Source organism: Schistocerca cancellata, chromosome 8 (genome assembly GCF_023864275.1).
Source record: "Schistocerca cancellata isolate TAMUIC-IGC-003103 chromosome 8, iqSchCanc2.1, whole genome shotgun sequence".
In the NCBI taxonomy this organism is placed as follows: domain Eukaryota; kingdom Metazoa; phylum Arthropoda; class Insecta; order Orthoptera; family Acrididae; genus Schistocerca; species Schistocerca cancellata.
In genome coordinates, this window is record NC_064633.1 from 519,537,126 (window position 1) to 519,544,953 (window position 7,828).

Genomic DNA, 7,828 nt, shown 5'->3' on the forward strand with positions numbered 1-7,828 from the left:
CGTTGAACGGTTCTCTTTAGTCGCCGTTTGTCCCGTTCTTGCAGGATCTTTTTCCGGCCGCAGTGATGTCGGGCATTTGATGTTTTACCGGATTCCTCTTATTCATGGTGCACTTGGAAAATCGCCACTTCATCGTTACCTCGGAGATAGCTGTGTCCCGTCGCTCGTGCGCTGAACTATAACACCACTTTCAAACTCACTTAGATCGGTTACTGCTGCTACAGTGGCAGGTTATCAAGATTTAAGTACTGCGACAGACAGTTGTTGTCTTACATAGGCGTTACCAACAGCAGCGCCGTATTCTGTCTGTTTACATATCTCTGTATGTAAATACGCGTGCCTATACCAGTTTCTTTGTCACTTCAGTGTATATGCTAGAGAGAGCATCGTTGAGTGTAGGGTGGGATGAGTCAAAGAGGGGGCCGAAAGAGGGCGGTGAAGGCAGACTGAACAGAAGGCGAGTTCAGATAAAATGTTAACAACTAAGTTTCAGAACCAGATAACAATAGAGTAAAATATGAGGGGCAGTCGAAAGAATGCCGAGCCCCCACAACGGGAATACAGAATGGTTCCATTCAAAATTAATCACAACATACATAAAGACATTTATTCCGCTGTGTGACGACACGATCCATTCCTGCTTCGCAGAACGCGGTCGACCCTTGATGGGTCGACAACGACACCTACTATAGCACTCCCTCGTCCGCATGAAAAAGGCGCCCATACATGTCTTTCTTCGGGTCGCTAAAGATGTAAAAATCACGCGGTGAAAGATCGAACTGTACCGGATGACGTTGCAGTGTTTCCCAACCCTTCATTTGACTGCACTAGGGGACGGACTTTATCATGGAACGGGATTCCGAGAGCCCGAGGGCAAAAGGGCAAACCCAAAAACGGAAACATCCCGCATTTCATCCGCCAAAGAAATCCAAAAACTGTTCAAACAATTTCCAGCAAGGTGATACCTCCAACTGCAAGGAACCCTGCTTGTCGAGTTGCTTGAATGTAAAACCATATCAATGCGCAGCGCTATTAAGACACTTTGCAGAGACTGCGATGCGCCTTAAAGTAAAAACACGATAACGCTCGCCCTAGCACTACCAATCGGACGAAGACTACGATTCAGCGACTTGATTGGGAAACACTGCAACATCCTCCGTACAGCCAGGATCTTTCACCGTGAGATTTTACATCTTTCGCGAGCTAAAGAAAGACATCCATGGACGTCGTTTCTAGTCAGACGAGGAAGTGCAAGAGTGAGCAACGTTTTGTATCCGTCAAGGACCGACCATGTTCTGCAAAGCAGGAATCTACCTTTTCTTCCCCCAGTCGGACAAATAAATGTCTTAAAGCGTGTGGTAATTGCTTTTGAATGAAACCATTCGTGGGTCCCATTGTAGCGGGTGTTCGATTTTCATTTCGCTGCACATCTAGATAACAGGTATAACTTCGAAGCAGGAAGTGTATATAAAATTACTGCAAGTGAACTGTGAAAAAGAAATCGAAGTAGAAATCAAAAACGCAAAAGAGAATTACACAAAGTCGTAAGCATATATAACAATGAACTGTTTTCCATAAAATGTAAAAAAAGGTGGTCTTATGGACGTTCTTGATCAAAAATAAAAGTTACGTTTATTTACTCCACAAAAAATGCAAAGTCCTCGACTAATTGAGAACTCTGAAAAAACATCGAGATCCTTAAAAGCTTAACCAAACTCGGAGGTAGTCATAAAGTTGTTTGCTCGAGAAGTAAAGTTACATAATTAATTTTTTGTTTCTTTGCATGTATCTATTTTCAGCGCTGGTACATATTGAAACTCGTCTAATCAGAGTACCGCACCGGGACACTAGACGAGGCAGAAAAACTGGACATCGCACTGATTAATATTAATGTCCTGCGATAATTCGTCTTCTGCACTGAAGGGGAACAACGCGGAAACAGCTGGGTTGTTGAAAGTACATGACAGTGCTAAGCAAGTGTGATAGGACCGCTGTTGTTCTGTATATACATAAAGGATTTGGCTGACAGGATGATCAGAAAACTCCATTTGTTTACTGATGATTCCGTGGTGTACGGTAAGGTGTCGAAGTTGAGTGACTGCAGGAAGATACAAGGTGACGTAGACAAAATTTCAAGTTGGTGTGATGAATGGCAGCTAGCCCTAAATGTGGGAAAATGTAAGTTAATGCGGATGAGTAGGAAGAACAAACCTGTAATATTCGGACACAGTTTTATTAATATGCTGTTTGACACAGCCAAGTCATTAATTACCTGGGCCTAACGTTGCAAAGCTACATTATGTGATCAAAAGTATCCGGACACATGGCTGGAAACGACAAGTTCGTGGCGCCCTCCATCGGATCGCCACATTGTGTGCCGTGATTCGTCACTCCGCAGTTAACAGACGAGGTGGATCTGTCCGCTTTTGCAATTCACTATCACATCGGAAACACGGATGTTCAGGTGTGTGGAAATCTCGCGTGCAGACGTATGACAAATGTCACACCCAATCACGTGACCAAGTTCGAAGACCGTTAGTTCCGTGTAGCGTCCCATTCTGCTTTCTTACGATGTCTAATGACTACTGATGTCGCTAATACGGAGTAGCTAGCAATAGGTGGCAGCACAATGCACCTAAAATGACAAACGTATGTTTTTGGGGGTCTCCAGATACTTTTGATCACATAGTGTGTATATGAGGTGGAACGAGCATGTGAAAACTGTGGTACGGAAGACAGATGGTCGACTTCGCTTTATTGGGAGAATTTGAGGAAAGAGTGGTTCACCTATAAATGCTATCGCATATAGGACTCTCGTGCGACCTATTCTTGAGTACTACCCGAGCGTTTGGGATCCACAGCACGTCTGATTAAAGGAAGACATGGAAGCAATTCAGAAGTGGACTGCTGGATTTCTTACCGTTAGGTTCGAGAAACATGCGAGTATTAAATACTTTGGGAACTCAAATGGGAATCCCTGGAGGAAAAGCGTCGTTCTTTTCGTGAAACGCTATTGAGGAAATTTGGAGGACACGAATTTGAAGATGACTGCCGAAAGATTCTCCTGCCGCCAACACATATCTCGCATAAGGACCGCTAAGACAAGGATACGAGAAATTAGGGCTCTTACGGAGGCGCAGATGGTCGTCTTTCCCTCGCTCTACTTGCGACTGAGCAGGAGGGTAAATGACAAGTAGTGGCACCATACGGTGGCTTGCAGAGTATCTGTGTAGATGTAGGTCTAGGTGTACTGCAGCATTATATAACACAGTCGTTAGGTTACTCAGACGCTTCCATTGTCTACTTGTAATATGGATTTCATAGTACACTCCTGGAAATTGAAATAAGAACACCGTGAATTCATTGTCCCAGGAAGGGGACACTTTATTGACACATTCCTGGGGTCAGATACATCACATGATCACACTGACAGAACCACAGGCACATAGACACAGGCAACAGAGCATGCACAATGTCGGCACTAGTACAGTGTATATCCACTTTTCGCAGCAATGCAGGCTGCTATTCTCCCATGGACACGATCGTAGAGATGCTGGATGTAGTCCTGTGGAACGGCTTGCCATGCCATTTCCACCTGGCGCCTCAGTTGGACCAGCGTTCGTGCTGGACGTGCAGACCGCGTGAGACGACGCTTCATCCAGTCCCAAACATGCTCAATGGGGGACAGATCCGGAGATCTTGCTGGCCAGGGTAGTTGACTTACACCTTCTAGAGCACGTTGGGTGGCACGGGATACATGCGGACGTGCATTGTCCTGTTGGAACAGCAAGTTCCCTTGCCGGTCTAGGAATGGTAGAACGATGGGTTCGATGACGGTTTGGATGTACCATGCACTATTCAGTGTCCCCTCGACGATCACCAGTGGTGTACGGCCAGTGTAGGAGATCGCTCCCCACACCATGATGCCGGGTGTTGGCCCTGTGTGCCTCGGTCGTATGCAGTCCTGATTGTGGCGCTCACCTGCACGGCGCCAAACACGCATACGACCATCATTGGCACCAAGGCAGAAGCGACTCTCATCGCTGAAGACGACACGTCTCCATTCGTCCCTCCATTCACGCCTGTCGCGACACCACTGGAGGCGGGCTGCACGATGTTGGGGCGTGAGCGGAAGACGGCCTAACGGTGTGCGGGACCGTAGCCCAGCTTCATGGAGACAGTTCCGAATGGTCCTCGCCGATACCCCAGGAGCAACAGTGTCCCTAATTTGCTGGGAAGTGGCGGTGCGGTCCCCTACGGCACTGCGTAGGATCCTACGGTCTTGGCGTGCATCCGTGCGTCGCTGCGGTCCGGTCCCAGGTCGACGGGCACGTGCACCTTCCGCCGACCACTGGCGACAACATCGATGTACTGTGGGGACCTCACGCCCCACGTGTTGAGCAATTCGGCGGTACGTCCACCCGGCCTCCCGCATGCCCACTATACGCCCTCGCTCAAAGTCCGTCAACAGCACATACGGTTCACGTCCACGCTGTCGCGGCATGCTACCAGTGTTACAGACTGCGATGGAGCTCCGTATGCCACGGCAAACTGGCTGACACTGACGGCGGCGGTGCACAAATGCTGCGCAGCTAGCGCCATTCGACGGCCAACACCGCGGTTCCTGGTGTGTCCGCTGTGCCGTGCGTGTGATCATTGCTTGTACAGCCCTCTCGCAGCGTCCGGAGCAAGTACGGTGGGTCTGACACACCGGTGTCAATGTGTTCTTTTTTCCATTTCCAGAAGTGTATTTTGACGTGCACTGCTGCCATACCAGTAATCTTTCTGAAAGTTTGTCTCCATACCTGAGTTATTAGGGTATGTGACAGCCATGCAGTGGAATGCGCGTCAGTTACCAGTACTGCCACCTACTCTTTCTTGTTGAATGAGAAGTAACGGTTCAAGGGTTCATGAGGCAAGCAACGGCCGGAGAGTCATGTGCTAACAACACAAGCATTCAAATAACGCCGTTTCCGGAGAATAACATGGCCGACTGTTGGTACTAAATGCCGCCAGACTCAAACCCGACGTCACTATGGTATAATTCAGTAAATACCGTGTGTTCTAAATTAAAATCAGGGTTTTAAGCCATTCTAACATTTATTAGATTCAGCTTACAATTTTAAATAACGGGCCTACATCAAATGAAAGAGCAACTCAAACTGTTTTGTTTGTACAACGTGCACAAAGGGAAGAGTGCGAAACGACCAAGCGTAACCGAAGACCGTGATGAAAGAGTCAGAGAGTGCTTCAGGTATTGCCTCAAGAAATCAGTTCGGAAGGCTAAACGTGAATCAGCAATTCCAGTGACATCTCTGTGGAGATGCGGTGTCGTCCGAAAAAAAGAGGTCCAACAATGAAGTTGGCAGCTCACGACGGAACCACAAGCTACAGACAGTCGCTGCCAGACGCAGCCACGAATCTCAAGACGTCGTAAAAGACACGTCCTCAAGAAATTACGTACGCCACCGCTGCTGGAAGTCCACTTAAGCCAGAGTGCAGCCCCGCTCAGCCCATTCTGATAGTTATTCTGATAGCAGCCTTAGAGTAGTTCACATCAAGCTAGCTTATGTCGTTAAGTCATAACACTGCTCCACAGTTCGCAGTTCAATGCACGTCTACATGGACATGGATAGTTCTTAAATCACACTTACGTCACTGGAAGAGGGTGTAATGTAAATTGATATTTAACTGTCACTCAGTATAAGAACTGTAAAGAGTCTCAACGTTACAGTACTTATTCGATGTAAGAAACAATTATCATTGTTTTCTGCGATTGTATCAAATGTAGAATGCATATCGTCACTCATATGGGCATAGATGTCTTCCAAAGTACCTGTTAATAACCTGATTTAATGTTAATAACATATTTTTGCATCTACTTGACCTCCTCCAGGCTTGCTACGAAGTACACTGCAGCTCCAAAGAAACTGGCTTGGGCATGCATATCCATACGGAGACATCTAAGCAGGTAGAAGACGGCGCTGCGGTCGGCAACGCCTATATAAGACAACCAGTGTCTGGCGCAGTTGTCAGATCGGTTACTGCTGCTACAATGGCAGGTTATCAAGATTTAAGTGAGTTTGAACGTGGTGCTACAGTGGGTGCACGAGCGATGGGAGAAAGCATCTTCGAGAAAGCGATGAAGTAGGGATTTTCCCCTACGATCGTTTCACCAGTGTACCGTAAATATCAGGAATAAGGGAAAACATCAAATCTCCAACGTCGCTGAGGCCGGAGAAAGATCCTGAAAAGAGCGGAACCAACGACTGAAGAGAATAGTTAACATCACCGACGTGGTCTTTCGGAGCCGAAGGCCCACTCGCTTACGCTTGATGGCTGCACGACAGAAAGCCTTGCGCCTTGCCTGGGCCCGTCAACATCAACATTGAGCTGTTGTTGAATGGAAGCATGTTGCCTGGTCGCACGAGTCTCGTTTCAAATTGTATCCAGCGGATTGACGTGTACGGGTATTGAGACAATCTCATGAATCCATGGATCCTGCATGTCAGCAGTGGACTGTTCAAGCTGATAGTGGCTCTCTAATGGTGTGGGGCGTGTGCAGATGGAATGATATGAGAGCCCTGACACGTCTAGATAAGACTCTGACAGGTGACACGTACTTCCATCCATTCATGTCGATTGTGCATTCCGACGAAACTTGGGCAATTCCAGCAGGCCAATGCGACACCCCACACGTCCAGAATTGTCACAGAGTGGCTCCAGGAACACTCTTGTGAGGTTAAACACTTCCACTGGCCACCAAACTCCTCAGAAATGAACATTGTTCAGCATATCTGCGGTGCCTTACAACGTGCTGTTGAGAAATCTCGATCCCCTGGTACTCTTACGGATTTATGGACAGCGCTGGAGGATTCATGGCGTCAGTTCCCTCCAGTACTACCTCAGACATTTGTCGAGTGCATGCCACGACTTGTTGCGGCACGTCTAAGAGCTCGCGTGGGCCCTACACGATATTAGGCAGGTGAACCAGTTTCTTTGGCTCTTCAATGTATAAAAGATCGTTTTAAGGAGATACTTACAACTATGTCCTTATCGTTTGCAGCTGCTATAAGCTCCAAGGCCTGTAGACTAAGTTTTACATTCTAACTTTGGAAACGAAATGTTACTGCATGACGAAGATTTTCTGGATCGTGTCGTCTTCAGTGATGAGTCGAAATTTTACCTAATTGGTAATGTGAGCGCACAGAATGCGGATATCTGGGTGTCAGCAAACCCAGTGAGATGGTACAGTTGCAATGAGACCCATACATTGAATGTTGTTGTTGCTATATCCCGGAGAAAAGTTTGTGTCTCTTGCTTTTTCGGCAAAGTTTCTGTGACTGGTGTTTCTTATCTTGGTGCCCTATAACTATGGGCAACGGCCTTGCCGCAGTGGATACACCGATTCCCGTGAGATCACCGAAGTTAAGCGCTGTCGGGCGTGGTCTGCACTTTGATGGGTGACCATCCAGGCCGCCATGCGCTGTTGCCATTTTTCTGGGTGTACACAGCCTCGTGATGCCAATTGAGGAGCTACTCGACCGAATAGTAGCGGCTTCGGTCAAGAATACGATCATAACGACCGGGAGAGCGGTGTGCTGACCCCACGTCCCTCCTATCCGCATCCTCCACCGAGCATGACACGGAGGTCGGATGGTCCCGGTAGGCCACTCGTGGCCTGACGACGGAGTGAGTCCTATGACTGTGGCTATTTCCTGAACTCAGACTAGCTGAACCACAGGACTTTATTTGGCAGCAACATGGTGCGCCGGTCCAGTAGCATAACAAAATATGCGACTGCCTAACAGACGTCTTACTCGGAATT

General features: G+C 47.7%; 1 pseudogene; it reads left to right on the forward strand.

The window, feature by feature from the left end:
• The first annotated feature begins 7,377 nt into the window (after positions 1 to 7,377).
• On the forward strand, positions 7,378 to 7,495 carry LOC126095999 (5S ribosomal RNA; annotated as a pseudogene).
• The last annotated feature ends 333 nt before the right edge of the window (positions 7,496 to 7,828 follow it).